The sequence below is a fragment of the Eumetopias jubatus genome, unplaced genomic scaffold, assembly GCF_037043125.1.
Source record: "Eumetopias jubatus isolate StellerSeaLion01/CBP00866 unplaced genomic scaffold, mEumJub1_p1.0 scaffold_7, whole genome shotgun sequence".
NCBI classification, from domain to species: Eukaryota; Metazoa; Chordata; class Mammalia; order Carnivora; family Otariidae; genus Eumetopias; species Eumetopias jubatus.
In genome coordinates, this window is record NW_028274813.1 from 89812202 (window position 1) to 89832523 (window position 20322).

The 20322-nt window shown below is 41.5% G+C and overlaps 1 long non-coding RNA gene across 2 annotated transcripts; it reads left to right on the forward strand.

The window, feature by feature from the left end:
- The first annotated feature begins 2010 nt into the window (after positions 1 to 2010).
- On the forward strand, positions 2011 to 19275 carry LOC148163943 (uncharacterized). 2 transcript variants are annotated; one of them, XR_015768551.1, is made up of 3 exons: positions 2011 to 2091; positions 14100 to 14214; positions 16953 to 19275. It is a non-coding gene; the product is annotated as an uncharacterized LOC148163943 (long non-coding RNA). The 2 variants fall into 2 exon arrangements; XR_015768550.1 differs by lacking the exon at positions 16953 to 19275 and adding an exon at positions 15016 to 15079.
- Positions 19276 to 20322: the final 1047 nt, after the last annotated feature.

Here is a 20322-nt window from a genome sequence, read left to right on the forward strand (position 1 = left end):
ACTGTGTCAAACTCCGGGGGTGAATGGGAGAAAAAAGTGGTGCTGGCAGAAAGAGAGGAAGTGTTTTTCTCAATTTAGCGCCAGAAGTAAGTGCCGACATTGTCTCCCATGTGTTTGGGGACAATGGCACATACCACTGGGAACGCATTCCCTTTCCCAAGTCCCTTGCTCAGAGGCTTTTGGCAAGTGGCTGCAGAAGTCACAGCTACTTCTCCCTCCTCATCCCCTCATTTCTGAATCCCTTTCCTCCCTCTCAGGCACAACACAGTTTCCACCTTCGTATTATTAGCATCATCACCCAGAGGGATTTCTCTTATTCTGCCTGCACATGCATGTCGAAGTGAAAACTCTTCTTCCTTACATAAACCTCGTTTCCTCTCTTCATAAGCATGCCTTGGCGGGGGTGGGGGGGGTGGGGTGCGGTGTTGAACATTAATCTCGGGTGACTTCAGAGCTGCACAAAGTAAAACCTGCATTTTTCCTAGGCTAAAGTAGACAAGATTAAGTGAAAGGAGCCAGTGGCCAGTTGATGCTGATTAAGATGGGAGAGAAACTGGTTAATTACATGGGCTCCAGGCCAGTGTGCCCCCCTCCCCTCCCACAAAGTTCATGGACGGGTGTGTTTAGATTTCTCAGGCTTCCAGTGCACCGCTGCTGAACCTGCTGGGATAGCTGCCTGGCCCTTGGCTACTGCAGCATAGCTGAGGGGTAGAGAGACATATATTGTTTATTTCTAAAGATAGGTCTATTTATATATGACGCGATGTCTGTGTTGAACATCTTTTGGTTAGAAGGCAAAAATAATCACCCAGTTGCTACGTTTTACCTGTGCTTTCTCTCCTAGACTTATTTGTAGGCATAGAATATTATCTTTTAAACTGCTTTGTCCTGATATAATTACTGTGCCAGCTTCCGTTAGAATCAACTGTAAGAACTTCAATTAGAATCAAAATCGCTGGAGGAAGGAAACTAACCTTTTAAAATGCTGTATACTCAGGCTGCATGCCATCTCCATCACTTTTACCTGAGCCGGGTAGGTCATAAAGCCAGGGCAGAATTCCTCTTAGGGCAAAACCTGGTTTCTTTATTTTTAGCGAGTCCGCAAGCTGTTCTGATGGGTTCCCTAAGTATTAGAGTGGGTCCCAGAGCTCAAAGCTTGTTTGGGCAGCCTGAGAAGGAGCAGAGGCAGTGAGACTCAGGTGGGAGGGCGGCCCAAAGTGTGGTGGAAGCTAAATGGGAGAAGGGACCGGAGCCACAAAGAAACTTCTTGCACGGAGGATGGACAAGGAACTTGTTCTTTTAAATATTTATTATGCAAATTTCAATCATATACAAAAGTAGAATGCATGAACCACGCAGTCATCACTCAGTTTCAACACTTACCAGCTCATAGCTGATTTTGTTTCTTCTGTAACCCCACCTACTCCCCCATCCCCAACCCCAGTGAATTATTTTGAAACAAATCCCAGACATTGTATCACTGCACCAAGTCCCGCCATGGGTTTGCTGAGCCATCTGTGCAGCAGCTTCCCTCCTCTTACCCACATTTCAGTAAAGTTGACTGTACACACAGCTTTAGTGTCCGTGGTGCTTTGGAGGACGACAAAAAGCCGAAAAGTTTGCATATGGGCCAAAGTAGGTGACGAACAAGACAGTGCTATGAGGTTTGAGGCAGAGCTGAGATTAACAGTGAGTGGAACTCTCAAAAAAAAAAAAGAGCAGAACTCTCAAGAATTCCTGAAATGATTGGGGGGAATGGAAGGGAAGGAGGGAATGCTAGGTTTTCTACAGGAAGTCAGAGGAAGTCTTCATGCAGGACTCTGTGTGTCTGTGTGTTATTAAAATGAAGAGCGGCTCGAAAATGCTGCAAGTCTTGGGGACAGCCAGACAGTTGGCTTTTGGGTTACAGTTGCATATTCCAAGTTTCCTTTCCTTGAAAGGAAAGAAAATACTAAATTTAGACACCATCTTTTAATTCCTCTGCAATTTCCCTTTCTGTCTCTTTAACAAAAGCTGTCTTTAGACAACCAAAGCAAGGCATGTATTCTCCACGACGCCTTTCGGACACATGACATCGCTGGGGAAGAGTTGGTAAGCAATCCCAATCCCAATTAAGTTTTCAGCTGCTCTTTTGGTTAAGTCACTGTTCTTTAATAAATTGCAAAGAACAAGCAGATGTTACTCATTTATGGAAAATGGACCTAGATACCTACACAATTCTCCCGTGGGTTGCGGGGGGAGGGAAGAAAAATGGGGACCATAGTTGGACTAAATACAGATTTGTCAAATTAATAATGCTCCTTAGGTTTATAGATAAACAGAGGGATTGGGGACCTGAAATCTCATCTTCTCTTAAGAACCATCTACACAGTTGATAACTGCCCAAATAATTGTCCAACATTGGATATACCATGACTTCTTTTTTGGCACACTCTGTGGTGTGAGTTTCAGGTGCGTTACTTCCAGGATGGTTTATCTTGAGAATTGCTATTCATATGCTAACGAAAAGAAAATTTTTTTCTTTGAGAAAACATAACAGCCACTTCTCTATCTGACAACTTGTCCTTCTGTCTTAGGAAAAGACAGAGGCTTTCACCTGAGAAACAAAAATTATAAGCGATGTTAAGACAATTTATTGTTGAGAATACTGCTCTTCAGAGGCCTTAGAAAATAATATCCAGACATCCACTAGATGTCACTTGATGTTTGCTTTTTTGGTGAAGGTAGCATTTTCTTTTTTTAAAAGGTTTATCTGCAATTATGAATTGACGACTCCCAGTGGGTCCAAACTGGCAGGAAACAAGATGCAGCAATATTTGAGTGAAAGCAGGCAAAAGTCATTAAATGAGAACAATGATTATAACTTTAAATAAGATTTGGGTGGTTGTGGGGTTTGCATAATCCCTCCTGGCATTTGCAAGGATGAAGGGAAGCCAGCAGCTTTGCCCTCCTGCTGTGTTTAAACAAAAAATGGAAAATTGTAATGAACAGCTAGATTTTTCCTATCTTCCATTTTCTGTTTTCCTCCTCCTCCTCCCTCCCCATTTTTAAGAGAACACAGCTTTTAAAATGATTCCCTTCAATGAAGTTCTTTTGCAGCCTTTTAAGCCTAATTTTTCTTTGTTCAAATTTCTACCCACCGATTAAAGCCGTTTGAATCCGCATTATCTCAGTGAAAGGCATGCGGCAAAAGTCAATGGTGAAGATGTCTAGGGATTTTGTGAGGATTCTCTGGGGATACCCACTTCCCGTACTTGCTAAAAATCTAATAATCAGTTCCAGTAGAGACCATGTATCCTGGGGTTTTGTTTTGTGTAACTGCTATTTGTTTATTTTTTTTAACTGTCATTGTATTTTGGCTTCACGATGGTTAAATAAGTCTCAGTATTAAGTAAACTTCTCTGACCCTGCCTATTTCCTGTCTTGTCAAACCTTTCCCTGTAAGAATAACAGTGTTCTTTTATTTGGTAGTGTGCAGCATGATGTTTTTGGCATGCTCAACCTTTTTGACTTGCAAAAACTTGTGACCTCAAGCGTGAGAGAAGTGAATGCTTGCTTTAGTACCTCATAGGGTCCCAAACTTAGAAAGGGTCCTGTTGCATACATGTTAGAGTTGCAAAAGAATTATCAGCATATTTGTTCCCCAAACATTACAAATAATAAATAGGAATAGATTTTTTGCTAAATTACTGAAATTATTAAGCCAGAGAATACTCGAACATTTTGTTGCTACTAAACCTATATAATTCCTCAAATTGACCTAGCTAAACAAAGATGTAGTGCTTTTATTCACTGTGTTCTAGCTAAATAGTTCATATTTTAAAAAACATTTTCAAATCAGCACACATTATATGGCAGAGGTGGTATTCCTATCCTAAGTAGGAGAAGAGAAGAAATGTCTGTATTGCCTAGTCTTTACAAATCCAGATCTAAATCCTTGTCCAGTGGAGTCTATAACGTAGGGACCACCCAGATCAAGTATCAACCAAGGGGCATTTTTTTTTTAAGGTGGCTATTTGATAGCATTTTTCCTGTCTTTTGGTTTATCTTCTATTTTTCAATAATGTAGACATTATGAGAATAAATACCATGGTGAACATCTCTTGCTTTTAAAAATTGGCAACTGCCAATTCTTATTTATAAATAAATATTTATCTTGAAATATTGTGAACTAATTGGAACATGAAGAAAGTAGATTGGGTTGATTTGAAGACATCATAGCATAAATTGTTATAATCACATAGCAATAATTCCGGTAATTTTCTGAACATCTCAGCTAACAAAAATTTTTTAAATATCTGAAGTAGGTGGAATTTGATAAAAAATATTATCAAGCAGTTGTCTGTCTCTTATCTTTGGTCTAGAAATACCATTCTAGTAAATAGTCTGTGATAGGCAGTAACAAATTAATATTTGAGGACTGAAGACACATTCATCATCCTGATCTGGATAACTTTTTTCTCTAAAGGTTTGAAACACAGAGCTCTAAACTCAGTTTAAGACTGTCTTAAACTTGTCATCAAACTTCCCTCTATTGTTCATTGTCATTAGGTATTTCTTCTTTTCCAGAGCTGAATCTAAAGAGATTTAAATAATATTATCAAAATTTATTGCATTCATACCACACACAGATGCTCTCCTATACTGTAGCCCAAAACACTATTTTATTGTCTTCCTTTTATAAAAATAAAAATGAAATATAGATCTTCCTCGGCTTACCATGGGGTTACTCCCTGATACATCCACTGTAAGTCGGACAGGCATTCAATTTCCCTAAACTACCAAACATCCTCACTAATTAGCCTGGCCTACCTTAGGCACACTCAGAACACTTACATAGCCTACAGTTGGGTAAAATCATTAACTCAGAGCCTATTCTATAATAAAGTGTTGACTATGTCATATAACTTATTGAATACTGTACTGAAAGTGAGCAATAGAATGGTGTATCAGCTGTTTGCTCTCCTGACCCTCTGGCTGACTGGGGGCTGCAGCCCAGGGACCCTGCCTGGCATCACCGGAGAATCACAGACTGCACATCACTATCTCAGGAAGAGATCAAAATTAAAGTTTACTGAATTTGTATTGCTTTCACACCGTCATAAAGTTGAAAAATTCTAAACCAAACCATCGTAAGTCAGGGCCATCTGTACAATTGATTTATGACCTTTTCCACTTTTTAATATAAAGCTATAAGATGCCGTAATAAAATGAAAAGGATTTAAAAGTGAAAAACTGGCATGTTTTAAAGAAACACCCTTCAAGTAAAAAAGATGAAAGCCCAAAATAAAAGCCATAAGTTATTGGCAGTCTTAGCTCTATTGTAGAGTTGTCCTGGGTATGGATTTGGAATTCAGACTGTCTGGGTTCAAACCTCAGCTCCATCACCCACTAGCTGTGGATTTGGGCAAGTTAATGATCCTCTCCAACCTGCAATGTCTTCTTATGGTAAAATGGGAGAAATGATATGGCTTATGTTCCTTTTTTGGAAGAGTCAATAAATTCTGTTTGCAAAATGCTTAGCACAGGGCCTGGTCCCTGATGAGTGTTTCATAGGATCTACTATCAAAATCATTATTATAAAGCTAGATAATAATGCCCTTACAAACTTTGGCCATTTTTATATCATCCGTTGTATTTATCCGATGAGAACTTTGCCAAGAACTGAGTGGTTGGGGCCAAATTTCTATGTCACTAAAGCACCTGAAATACACCTTGAATTTAGTTTGTGATTAGTTCTACCACCTATTTAATACAAACACAAGAATCAATGAACTTGCTTGTTATAAATTCTTCATATTTGTAATAACTATAAAAATATTTAAAAATTGCTTCAGAGCATCTATTAATCTAGAGAATACTTGGCAAAACAATTGTTAAATATTTACCCATTTAAGAGAGAATACAATGAGGTATTAGGCAATATGAAACATATTCATTTGCCACTTATTCTCTCCTTTTTTAAAAATTAGTCTAAAATACACCCAGTATTCTGCAAAGCATTGACTAGTGACGAATGCAATCCATGCTCACAGAACAGTTTTGTTCACTACTACCATAGTTGAGATCGTTTAGCAATCTTAATGCCAATGAGTTAAAAGGACATATGATTAATATAAATAATCTGATTTAGTAGAGCAAATTATGTACTATATGGTTCTACTGTGGCAGCAGTCCAGCCTAAAAAAGAATGCTCATCAAATACTGAGCTACAGTATTTACAACAAACATTGACCAAAGTAATACAAACAGAATGAAAATGACAAAATTCAGACATCTTAAAATGATCATTCAATCTCTCTTGAACACATATGCACACCAGAATACTGTGGTTTTTTTTCACATTTTTTGAAATTATGGAATCCTTTTTTTTTTCTTCCACTGAGCAGCATTTTCCATCACCAATTGATTTGCATTTGCAAGGCCAGCATTATAGATGCAATTTATTCCCTCCTGAGACTAGGGTTGCAATTTTAATGGACCTCCGATAGATGTAGCGGTAAAATAGCATGTCAGTATTCACACAGGTTGTAACGAAGGGAGCCAAAGGTAGTGTAATCTTCCACTCAATTACACATCTTTATATTTTCAGTGCCTTATACTTACAGCTAAGTGGAACATTTATCAGACTTACTACTACATCAAACACTGAGAAAGATCTTACATTATGAACTTTGGTAGCTTTTTCCATCTTCAACAGTTATTCATACTCTCCTCATACACTCCTACTTCACTCCTCCTGCATACTTAAACAAATAGTATCTATTTTAATCCTCCTGATGGCCATGTAAGGTGGACATTATTATCCTTTTTTGAATATAAATAACTCAATCTAGGGATGTCTGGAGAATCTAGTCCTACATGGTTTGACCTTTTGAACAAATCTTTTCGAATGTACCACTACTACTCTTCAATTTCAGCTTGATATGCTATGGTTTTCCCCCAGGCTTGTGTTGATTTAGGCACTTTCTAAGGGTTTGCCTATTATTCTAGACTAGATCTAGTCAAAAAAACTTAAACCCTTTATATCACCATAGCATTACCTTTTCCTACTCTTTATTCTGTAGGAGAAACATGCTTTCCCTACACACAGCTTATTATGGAACAGTCCCCACTTTTCCAAATATCCTGCTCTTCTTGACGTTCTCTCTTCGGGTTTCCACAAAAATGTTAAAAATAAGAATTTGGAGGTAACAACATATGGACTGTGTGATAATCCTAAAATAGTCAATTTACAACTGCCAACACATTCTGAGCCTTCTTCCTTTTTAAGTATCTTTGGGGACATTTATGGTTGTTTCTCCATCTATCTCCCCTCTTCCACTTAACGCTCAGTGTGGTTCTAGGGAGGTTGAGCCCGCCTGGGGCTCCTGTGCATCTATCTCCTGGCCAATGATTGGTTCAATGGGAGGCACGTGACCTAAGCCTGTCCGATGCCGGCAAATTTGAGACTATTGCTGGGAATTATCAATCAAAGATGCTCACTCTTTCCCAGCTGACTTGAAAGCGGAAGCATTAGCCCCAGCAGGAAGTAGCCGCCATCTTAAAACCAAGAGAGGTTCCAGCCTCAGGATGGAGCTGATGCCATGGTGTGGGAAGTGGAAAACAGCAGAGAATTGGATACTTGGTGACATCCTTGATGCAGCCTTGTCTGGTATCTTTCTACCTCTGAGCATTTTAGATGATGAATACATTCCCTTTTTATGGTTTAAGCCACTTAGAGTTGAAGTTTTTGGCCACTTGCTACTCTTAGCCATCTTACCTTACACAGCGCTCCCCATGTTTTCCCACAACTGCTAGCTCTAATGGTCCCGCAGAGCTGGCAAGACCAACCCCTTCTACGCATAGGTTGTCTTGTTTTAATGGGACCATGCTCCCTTTAAGAGAACCTGATTTTTTTTTTAAAGCACATTTAAATTGCACAATCAGGACTTAAAATAGTGACCCAAAGTGCTTACATCTAAAAGTTCTCAGCCCCGGTCCAATATTATCATGCTGTGAGCTGTGAAAGAGCTGATAAGCTGATAGAACGTATTTTTCTCACGACTCTTTGTTTCTTTGAAGTAAACACCTGGGACTGACAGAGTTTGATGTCCCAGCTTTTGGGATCCCCAAAAGGATTACAGCATGATTTTACAACCTCTCACAAACCCCTCCTCTACCAATGAAAATTACTAGGTACTATAAATCTGTCTTTAAAAAAATATTAATTGGAATCAAAATGTGCTTTGAAATGAGTTATTTAATTTTATGTTAGCTCTCTTAGAGTTTTCTGAAATGTCTTCTAATTGCTTCAACATGGTGGTGAAATACTTTATGCACGTAGCTTTAGAAGTCAGTGATACAACAAGGTGTACGATGAAAATAGCACTCCTCTGCCTACCCTTCTCCATCTTAAGTCAAAACACTTTCAAGTGCTTATTTTCTTTGTTTTCAGGTTTCTAAATAATATGCATGCAGCTATTTCCTTTTCCTTTTTTTTTTTTTCAGATGTAAGCGCTCTCTACTGGTTTTCTTTTTTCTTTTCTTTCTTTAAAAAAGATTTATTTATTCGAGAGAGAGAGAGAAAGAGCATGCACAGGAGCGATCAGGGAAGGGGCAGGGGAAGAAGGAGATAAGCAGACTCCCCACTGAGCAGGGAGCCCCACACAGGGCTCCATCCCAGGACCCTGAGATCATGACTTGAGCCTAAATTAAGGGTCAGGCGCTTGACCATCCGAGCCACCCAGGCGCCCCTTTATTGGTTTTCTTCTCAGCATACTCTTTTGTGGCACACTCCTCCCACCTTGCTGTCCCGCTTCCTATCCTCCCAATGCAATTATATAGCAATATTTTGGCTAGATTTATAGCTCAGCCACACAATATACTATGGTAGCATGTTTATGTAACTTCATTAATAACAGCCGCTTTTTTTGTTGCTTAATTTTTTGTGTGTTTATCACTAATTTCTCACCAATTCTTTGATAGAATAGTAAAACTCCCTTGAATGGAAATCATCACAAGATGATCTATCCATTTCTTTTTCTTTTTCCTTTTTTCTAGATTCTTCTATCTTTAATGCCCCCTGTCTCTGGCCTCAATCATGGCTGACTGGTCTCCAGCCTGCTGTTCAGCTACCATCCTGGGACTCGGCATCTTCTGAGGAATTCCCTTCATCTCTGTCCCTTGGGGGATTTCCTATACCTGTATCCCATGATTTCCTACTTTTGGCATATATCCTCATTTTGGTGAATCACAGTCTCCAGTAGTTTCTTAAAAAAAATTTTTTTTATAGTTAGGTGGCACAACAAACATATGGTAAAGTATATTCAACTTGTGTCCGGCCCAATTAATTTTTGTATACATATTCATATAACCACCATTGATACTGAATATCAGGGCGCCTGGGTGGTTCAGCCCATTAAGTGTCTGACTCTTGATTTCGACTCAGGTCATGATCTCAGGGTCGTCAGATCGAGCCCAGCGTTGGGCTCTGCACTGAGCATGGAGTCTGCTTGAGATTCTCTGTCTCCCTCCCCATCTGCCCCTCCCCCCACTCTTGTGCTCTAAATAAATAAATTAAGTAAATCTTAAAAAAAAAAAAAGATACTGAATATCTCCAGCATTCTACAAAGTTTGCTCATGTCTCTTCCAAGTCAATACCCTCCACCATCACACCACCCCCAATAAGGTAATCACTATTCTGACTTCTATCACCGTCAATTAGTTCTTCCTGTTTTTGAACTTTATGTAAATAAACAGAAAGTATGTACTCTTTTATATCTGACTCTCTTTTACTGTTTATTATAACTTGGAAGAGTCATCCGTGTTGTTGCATGTACTAGTAGTTTGTTCTTTTGTTTGTTTTTTGCTGTGGTATGTGGTATGAAAGTAAAGTATTCGGATGTTATAAATATAGCTGCCATAAATAGTCTTGTTCTGTCTTTTTCTTGGACACATGCACTCATTGTTTGGGGGTATATAACCTAGGAGTGGAATTGCTGGGCCATGGGGTAGCCATTAACTTCTTGAGAAATGGCGCAGTTGGAAATATTTATGATAGGTTGTGTGTTAGGTTAGTCTAAACTACACTACAGTGACAATAAGCGTCACATCTTTATGGTTTACTGTATTAAGTCTCTTCTTGCTCACACAAGTCTGCTGAAGGTCAGGCAACCCTCCGAGGCAGTTATCTTTCATGAGGTAATTCAGTGATACAGACTGTTCCCATCTTATGGTTCCACTATCTCAACAGGAGACCTCTTTAGAAAGCGTAGAACTCATACATACCCCTTCAATGCGTTGGCCAGGAAATGACATGTCACTTCTGGGCACACCTACTTGATTAGAATACATGATCCCACCTAACTTGGAGAGGTCTGGGAAGTATAGTGTTCCATGTACCAGGAAGGAAAGGAGAAACCAATCTTGGTGAGCATAAGTAATGTTTGACACACTTCACATATCTGTCAATACCTCTGTTCTAATGTCACACTGAAATGAAAGTTTGGCCAGGTATTAAATCTTAGGTGGAAAGAACTTATTTTCCTTGGAATTTTGAAGTTGTTGCTCCATTGTCTTTTAGCTTCCAGTGTTACTTTTAAGAAACCCAATGCCATTGTGGTTCTTTATGTGGGAACTGTTTTTCTCTTTAATCCTAGTATATCCTAGTATCCGGACATTTCATGATGATATGCTTGGTATGGATATTTTACTTTCTTATTTTTCATCCCTATGTTTTTGTACTACTTTCTGCAAGCCTCTCTCAACTTCCCATTCTTCTACTGATTTAAAAAAAAATTCTACTTTTATATTTGTAATTTTTAGATTTTTCTTGTTCACTTACTATTTCCCTTTTATTGCATCCTCTTGTTTTATGGATGCAGTAATGGTTAATTAATAAAAGTGTTTTTGAAGTTTTCTTCTCTGGATTGCCTCTCTTTTTCTCCATGGTTTATTTTTTCCCATTTACTTGTAGTTGCTTTGGGTTTTTAAATCTATCTTTCATATTAGAGAATTTCCTCATATACCTGGAGCTCTTTGGCTGCCTGTTTACATTTAGGTGTCAAGGAATAAAAAGTTGATTGGAAGCCCTTTGTAGGACTCTCTGACTGCTAAGCTTTCCTGTAGAGCCATGAAGTGGGACCCAGGCATTTTGTTGGGTGACTACCATGTCAGTATTGGTAGGTGTGTTCTTTTAGGGCTGCTCACTTTCTCCACAGAGGAACTTGCCAGTCTCCTCCATGGGGAGTATAAGCTTGAACGTCAAAATTCATGGAGGTAAAGGAAGGAGACTTAAGAAGCTAAGTCCCTGAGAGCTGGAGAAGCCTTATGCTTCAGAATAATGGATTTTACTTAATTCTATTCTGTCTAGCTCCGAGCCATCACTGAGTCCAGAACCATGCTGGTTCAGCATCTCTGGAGAGCAAACATCTTGCTTTTTACCAGAGCAGGAAAGAGATACCTAGCTGTGGGGCATAGGGAAGGGTCTATAACTTAGGCAGATTTCAACAAAGTCTTTGTTTTTTGCCCCCTCTCCATTCCCTTCATCTTCCAAATATCAGGGACCACCAATTCCTGACCTCTCAGAAATTTTTTAGAGCAACTTATCTAGCTTCTTCTTGGCTTCCTCTTCCTAGGTTTTTAGATTTCTCTACTTTGATCAGTTAGTTACCTCTTCTTTAAGCTTCCCATCTTCCCAAATGTAGTTGACAATTCCTGTCTGATTCTCCTCTACAGCTTTTTTGTCTTTGGTGTTTTCGCCTTCATTAATTCCCTCACTGTCATTTTCAGTAGGTTGTAGAAAGAGTTTTTATAAATGCTTACTCTTAATTTTCCATGTTTATTTTGAATCATAATTATTTTATAAGGCTAAAATATAATCTTATCACTCCTCTTTCTGAAATCTGTTGCTAGAACTGTAACACCTACAGCTTTAATTCTAACCTTATGTTAGCATGCAAAATTTTTCATGATTTGACTCAGGAACATTTCCAATCTTAACCCAGCAATGCAGCATGGCAGGTTATTTGCTCTTTTTCAAACATGCCTGTTCTTTCTTATTTTCAAAGCCATGCATAGACCATTTCCATTACTTAGAATCTACTTTTCTTCCCCCTATGAAACATCTACTTATTCATTGCCTCCCCTATGAAGCATTCTTTGACTCCTCCAGACCAAAGTAATTTTCTTCCTGTGTGTTCACATAGCACTTAATATACCTGTATAAAATAATTTCTACTTTCCCAACTTTACAATGGAGAATTTAGATGTAGTATTTCCTAGTCCCACAATGGAGGACTGCTGTACATAATATCAGCCCTCAAAGGTTAAGACTGTGTCTTCTTCTTTGAATTTTCTAGCACTTGGCAGTGTCTTCCATATCTCAGGCATATGCATTTCAATATATCTATGACCAATGAGTGAATAAAAAAGAGACAATATAAGACCCCTTGGGTGATATAAAGCAAAGGCACCAAAGCACAAAACCTTCACCTGGGAGTCAGCATTTTCAAGTTCTGATTTTTGCCTGACTTGGGCTTGCAGTATGTAATTTAGCATAACTCACTCTGGTCTTTCTGCTCTCAAATGTGCTCCCTTGTAGAATAGGGATCTCTTCCAGAATGTCTTTGCTTTCTGGAGAAGGGCTGAGGAACTGCTTTGAGCTTCAAAGCTCTTGGGCCAGCTATAACAAAGTCACAGGCAAGTCTGTTTCAAACTCTGTAGCTGAATTGTTTCCTAATTGTGCTAGATAAAGACTTCCTTCCACATGCAGGAAAAGCAAGGACTCCCCCATTGGTGAATGTCCTACATCTACACGCTATGAACTACCCGCAACTGAGTCTGTGCTGTCCTTGCTGGTAGTTACCTCCTCTGGGATATATCACCCAGGCTTTTTACAAGATGCACCCTTTTGCCTGATCTTGTTTGCTCAATACTGACCTCAGATGAGGCTATACACAAGTCCGCACCCTACAGCTGTCTCTCTTGGTAATCATGTCTCAGGCCAGGATTTGTTTTGTAAAAGATCCAGCTGCATGGAAAATCCCCATAATTGCAAACACTCAGTAGAATCCTCAACGTTTGTGGCTGAGACTTTCAGGTGAGAAAACTTGTGAAGGATTGACCCCTCTCACGGCGTTTCATGACCGTGAGCTTTTTCCTCAAATGCCTGACTGGAGACTTCAGACAAACGTGTTCTTCCTTCAGAGCGTTAGCTCTGTAGCCAGCCGGCCAAGGGATTTTGTTCTTTTTTTGTTTGCTAGCTTTTGGCAGTTTACCCATTTTGCATCCATGTTTGTACTCCCGTAAAAATAGTGCCGGTTGTGAGAATCCAACAAGATAGCGTGTGTAAAGCAAGTAGCACACAGTAGGTATCCCCTTTTGGCATTTCTCCTCGTGGAAAGAGTGTCCAAGTTCTCTCTAGCTTTTTTCTTCTGTTCATGCTTTTAAAAAATTTTTTTGGTCTTTTCCTGCTCTGCTCACTGGTTGCCCTCTTTCATTCTTTCCTTCCGGATGAACACTTTTTAGTTTAAACTGTACCTTTAAAAGTTTAAATTTAACAAAATGTATTCTATTTTGGTCAGAACGCAACATCTAGTTTGTGACTATTTCTTTTTCACTTAAGTTTTTTTTTTCTGAAAGTTTGTATTTGTCTTGGTTTGGTGGCTTTAGATAAAGGTAATTCTGGGTGGAGTTTGGGAGACGTTTTCTTCAGGCATTCCTGCTCATGGTTGGAAGGACAGAGAGCCAGACGAACCTGTTGGCAAGGTGGTATTCTGGAAGGGGAGTTGCTGGGAGTGGTGGTAGGGAGGTATGAGGGTTAGGAAACACAGAAGAGTCACAGAAATTCAAAAACAAGAAATGACACCCCACAAGAGCTCATGGAGCTCGCAATGTTGCCAGAAACTCAAACCATTCTTTTTAGGGGTATTCTCCTCTCCTCTTCCCTTCCCCCACATATGTTCTGTTCTCCTCTCATTTAGCCCATGTCCCATGATGGCCATCCCAGCCCCTGTCTCCATGACCTTACAGCTAAGTCAGTATCTCAGGTACCCAAGCCCAAACACTTCAAGAAGGGAATCTCATTGGACCGTTCTTCTTTCCTCCCCCAACCCTAGGTTACTGGCCTGCCTACGGTTGGGCTGTCCTCAATCAGAGTCCAACTGCATGTTGTCAGGGAGTACAGCGCCACTTGGAACCTCTGTGGCTTCCTGGATCTGTCCCAGCTGAAAGGTAAGTCTCTTAGGAAACAATGGGGCTAGAGCAGTGCTCTGGATTTGATAAAAATATCAATATTGGGATGCTGATTGGAAGTGAGAAATTTTTAAAAGTACAACTAATATGTCAGAAAAACATATCCTATGATACGAAGTATTCTTGGAAATTTCCTCTAGTAAGAATTTGCCCACCTAAGGGATCACTCTCCTTTTGGAAATATTCCTTTATGGGACAGCTGTTGGCAAATAATTCTGAAGTGACGTCATCTCAGACTTTAAGAAGCTCCTAAGATATGGCATCGCAGGTGGTTTCCCTGGCCCCTTTAAGAGGGAGCAGCCAAGGGGTGCGTGCCAGAACTGAGCCGGCATACCTGCCCGTAGAGTTTGATGGGAAACAGGCCTTCACGTGTGTCCCCTGCACTCATCCCACACATTGGCACAATTATCCTTGACAAGGGAGCTCCCGAGGGCAACAGGCCAAGGCCGGGGGCGGGGGGGGGGGGTCTTTCCCACTATGCCGGAGACCTGGCATTTACTCATTCATGTGACCGAGCCAAATCATTGACACAGACATTAGATATATTGTCTGAAATTCTCTCGTCTTGGATTATGTGTCTCACGTGTCACATCCTGCCTAAAATTATCCTACGTACGTCCAGGGGAGAGACATAAAACCTCACCTGCTTTTCCTCGTCCCCCCCTACTTGGCCTGCCAGTGACTCTGTCCCTCTTCAGCTCTCCACCGTCCTTTCTCCTCTGCCCTGGGCTCCCATTTCTGCCTGCTCTATAATAAATCCGTGTTCCCCAATTCCCCCAGTGTGACTTTAGAAGTAACCTGCAAGCATATCTGGTCTGTGGAGCCACATCGCCAGCCATCATCTGAATCCCCCTGCGGGGAAGATGGGAGCACAGCTTGTAAGTCCCAAACTGACGAGGTGACTGCCTCTGGGATGTGATGCTCAATTTCTCCTTTTCCTTCTCCAAGTGCCTAATGACAAGTCCCTCAGTTTGGATGACGCAGGTGCTATACTCTGCTGCTTCTCCTTTCATTCCTATTTTCTTGAAGCCAGCTTTCATAAAGGGCGGATGACTAGGCACTGGTAGTTTGGTTCTCATTATGAGCATGAAAACTGGGACTTCTACCCTCATTATTTATCCCCACCCATTTTCATTTATTGAATCTGAAACATTACATTTAGCCTTCCTATCAAGTTCAGTGGCTTCCTTAAGAAATAAGAATGTAAAGTACCTCTATCATCAATGATAAAGCATCATTTGATGACATTTTAAATTAAAAAAAAAAAAACTTACCCCCAAAGCACAGTATTTAAGCAAGCTAGGTGACAAATGTGAGACAGAGAAGAGGGTTATTTATTGTTTTTTTAGCAACTTTTCTCCTCTTTGGCTAAGAATTCTTTGAAAGAAATGGGTCCGCTTCATGTTGCTGTTGAAAAACCTCCCAAAGACCATGTTGGTGTTTTAGTCTGTTTTCTACATAAAGAGTGTTTCGTGAAAGACACGCCCAAAGAGCATAAGACCAGAGCTTGGGAACCTCGATCCGTTCCAGAAACCAGAGTTCCCACATAACTACATAATGTGTTGCTATCAGGTTACAGTCCTGCCACAATTGCCTAATGTAACATTGAGTTCGGGGGTGCTGCCGTGGGGAGGTGTAATTACCAGGGGCACGGCTCAGGCTGAGTGGTTGCTGTACTCAGGAATTCACGTGCATGATCCATGGGCAGGCCAGTGCTCCACCTCAATCTTCAACCCCAAGGATATCCAGGATTAAACTTCCCAAGGTCTTTCCCCCCCTCTCCGAGGTAATATTGCATATCAGCTGCTGTTTCTATGACACAGAGGTCAAGGAAAGGGTAGCATTTAATTGCATTGCTGGTCTTGCTTGCATGATCATGTTTTCCTGCTTCTGAAATGTCTTTATTTCAGAATCCCCAAAATGATTTCTGACAAGCCCTCCGATCTTTCTTTTGCAGTGGGAGAAAAAAAAAAGTTGATTTTCTATAACAGGTTCGGGATGGTGATGATGATGGCTTATGATTAAATTTAGTCGTTTTCATATACGGTTTGAACCTGTGCCCATTCCTGTTCTAACTCTTCACCCAGTCCTGGATCCTGACCTGAAATGAGCCAGGCTCACTAGTAGAATTCATGGAGTTCAGGAAGTCTAGCTGGATGACAGGGTTGAATGTTGATTTCACACATTTATGAAAGCAACAGGTAGAAATAGAAGATAAGACCCAATTCTACTTCCTGTGGCTGGTGGTGTTTCCAGTTGAACTTAGCATATTGAGGCTCCCAGGAGTGAAGCCCAATCTTGATCACCAGAAACTAAAGGAACTCTGATGTACGTATGAGAAAAACCTGGGATTTCAATCCTCTACATCTATTTCTCAGTTCCTATTTGCACCACATGCATTCACGAATGTGGTCCGGCGCAGCCCTGAGTTGCCACCCTCACAGGCTTGGTGGGCCACCTCCTCTGACCCTGGATGACCACGTCCCTGTGGCTTCTAAATCCTATGTCTTAGGCCTGATCATTACCCCAGCTCCTCGCTCCCTCTGTGTCAGTGTGGGTCACGGTTTACCTCTTTTAATGGCAAATTCCTTGGCTGAAAATTATCCAGATGTCCTGGAGAAATAAGTGGGCAAGAGGTTAAATAGTCCCGTATAATGATTTTCAAAAATTTTTTCTGAGTAGCAGAATGTTCTTTCTTCAAATTAAATCTTATGCAGATGCCCAGTATCTAAAGCAGATGAATGTGGCACTGTGGAGATGTTCCATCATGCGGTCATGATCGCCTTCAGGAACCTTCATGAACTCCAAGGCTCCTCAGGACATGGACTGGAAACCACTAACGTACAGGATTCTAAAAGGAAAGGGGAAGCCAAAATGTTTGCGGCTCATTTCAACAGCTGTTTCACTCAGTAATTATAATTTTATTCCCATGACCTGCCTCTGAACCTAAGCTTCCTGGATCCTATTCAAAGCAAGGGATGGGGGTGACCTATAGTAACGCTGCCTGCCCATCCCCTCACTCAATTTCTTCAAGTTTTCCCCCAACTTCCTGCTCTTGTAAATTCTGTGAGCCTCTCATCAAAGGATCTAGATTCCAATTCTAGTTCTGCTCTTTCAGCTGCGTGTAGGGATCATTTGCACTCCTGGAGACTTGATATCATCCTAGTTGATAGAAATAATAATACCTACTCTTCCTTTTGTGAGGATGAAACTCAAAGCTAATTGTATGAAAGAATTGTGTGAATTATGTCTTCTATATACTTTTTAAGTTATGTAGAATACATACACATACACTGCTGGAGACAAGAGAGAGATCACCAAAGAAGTTTGGCCAGACTGTAATCACCATTCTTAAAACCTTAACAGATCTGGAGCTACACATAGAGGATACAAATTTAGGAGGAAATGACCTGCTTTTTTTTTTTTTTTCTTCAGCATCCTCCCAGTGTTATGGACACAGAATTGACCTATAAACTATGGTCACAAATCTCAGCCTGTGCTAGAGGGAAATTTAAGAAAGATGGACATCTTCTCGGGTAATGTGCTACAGAGCAGAGGATGGTCGCCAAACTCAGGTCTCTGGCAGCACTGGGAAAACTGAATTTCTGGACAACTAGTGTAGCGTGTTTGAGCAAGCACATATGTGAGGCTGCAACAGAGTGAGGCCAGTTTCCACATCTCTCCTGGGTCAACAGAGTGAAAGTTGGACAGAACCCTTGTCGGCCTCCATGAATTTAAACAGGAGCTCTTAGGACCCTGGAGAGAAGGTTGATGAGGATTGGCAGTGGCACAAAGGGACACCTGTTAGGACAGTAATCCAAGACCGGTATTAACCCCACGGAGCCATATTAGCACTTCCCCATGCAGCTGCAAGGCAGACTCAGAATCTCTTTCACCACAGCATTATAGGAAAACGCCTCCCAGAAGTAAGAGGTGCATGAGCCATTTCTGATCTAGTCCAATCCCTGTCACCATCCTGGCCCTACCATCATGCTGTGACTAAAGAAATGGAACCCGAGGGACCAGGGGAAGCCCATCCCCCGAACTGTGCTGCCTCTGGAGACTCGTCAGGGCTGGAAACCCATCAGCACATCTCCTTTCCAGAGTGTTCCTGTGTGGCATCTCCCCTTCCTTTTACGTCTTCCTTCAAGGCAGAGATGCCATCTGCTACGATTTGGGTACACTCCCTCTGCCCACGCTGAAGTCACAGAGCACATCGTCAAATTACTGTGAGGTGGGACGCCTGGGTGGCTCAGTCGTTAAGCGTCTGCCTTCCACTCAGGTCATGATCCCGGGGTCCTGGGATCGAGCCCGGCATCGGGCTCCCTGCTCCGCGGGAAGCCTGCTTCTCCCTCTCCCACTCCTTCTGCTTGTGTTCCCTCCCTTGCTGTGTCTCTGTCAGATAAATAAAATCTTAAAAAATTACTATGAGGTGAGGTGCAGGGAGGTCCCCAGTTCCACAGAGGGCAATGGTAAGGACAGGAAACCACAGGGCTTTCGAGGGGAAGGAAAACAGAACGACTCAGCCGACGGGATTATCAATGACACAATGGACTCCGGAGAGCTAACAAGTGACTTTTATAATATTGTATGAAGTTGGCAACGACAGCTGGCTCTACCCCGAATATTTTTGATAACTTCTTAGTTTGCTAAGCTTCTTGGTGATTTGGAGTGGTGGTTCAGCCCAGGGGCTGTGCAGCCAGATTCTGTGAGTCACTGCTCAGAGGGCCCCCATGTGAGGCTGCTGGACGGGGGCCACGCTTTCTCCTCTCCCAGCCTCTGCCCGGATGGATTGTTGCATCCCTTCGCTTGTCCACTCCCTGCCTGGCTCCACTCCTGTGGCTGCTGCCCCTTTTCCCAGGCTGCCAGTGCCCCGCCCTTTGGGTATTTCCTCCCTCCTCGCCCAGAAGAGCTTTTCTCCTCCCAGGCCCCTCTGTTCTCACTCCCCCTCTTTTCGCCATCATCTGTCTCCCTCCATGTGTTCCCGTCTTGAGTTCCACCCTTCCTTATTCACACCCAGTTGTCATCTCACATCTTTCTCTAGCCACTTTGCTCTTTCTATGTATTTTTAAAGATTTTATTTTTATTTATCTTTTTTTATTTTAGAGATAGAGTGCACTTGGGGGGAGGAAGAGAGGGAGAGGGATAAGCAGACTCCGTGCTGAGCACAGAGCTCAACGCCAGGCTCCATCTCAGGACCGGGGATCATGACCTGAGCCTACACAACCCCGAAAACCTATTGGGAAGAAAATACAACCCTAGGACCTCCTCGGTTCAGCGGTGAGCCATATTACTCACTCAACATTATAAATGCCACGTATTCGCTTTTACCTTTGAAAATTAAACAGACAAAGCACACATGCCTGGAACTAGAGCATAAATAAATGTTAACAGCTTTGGTAATGCAAAGATCATGTCTGTAATTGTAGTTTATTCGATGAAAAAAAGGAAATGTTGACCAAGGTTGACAGAGGATGAACTAGTGATGTAAATGTGTTATTTTCAGTCACAAAGGTAACCAGGGGAAGAACTGAAAGCTGCAAAATAAAAGCCCAAAAGGATAAAGAGGAGGGAAGGGGAGAGATAATATCAAAAACTAGATGGGGGCAGCACATGAGTGGCTCAGTCGGTTGAGTGTCTGACTCTTGATCGAGCCCCATGTCGGGCTCTGAATCAGGCTCTGTGCTGGGCTTAAGATTCTCCCTCACCCTCTGTCCTTACCACCTTAAAAAAAGACAAAAAAACCCACAAAACTAAATCATCATTTTCAGAGTAAATTGGTATCATTTAAAGCTGATAGATGGAGAAATAGATATCTATGTTTATGATCTAGGATTATACGTGGCAGAATGGTTGCCTCCAGGGCAAGGCATGGGGGTAGGCTGGAAAGGGTGTTGAGAGAGAACTGTTTTAAAGTTCTCTATTTTTTTTTAAAAAGCTCATTCTTATTTTATTTATTATTATTTTTTTAGATTTTATTTATTTATTTGACAGACACAGCGAGAGAGGGAACACAAGCCGGGGGAGTGGGAGAGGGAGGAGCAGGCTTCCCGCGGAGCAGGGAGCCCGATGCGGGGGCTCGATCCC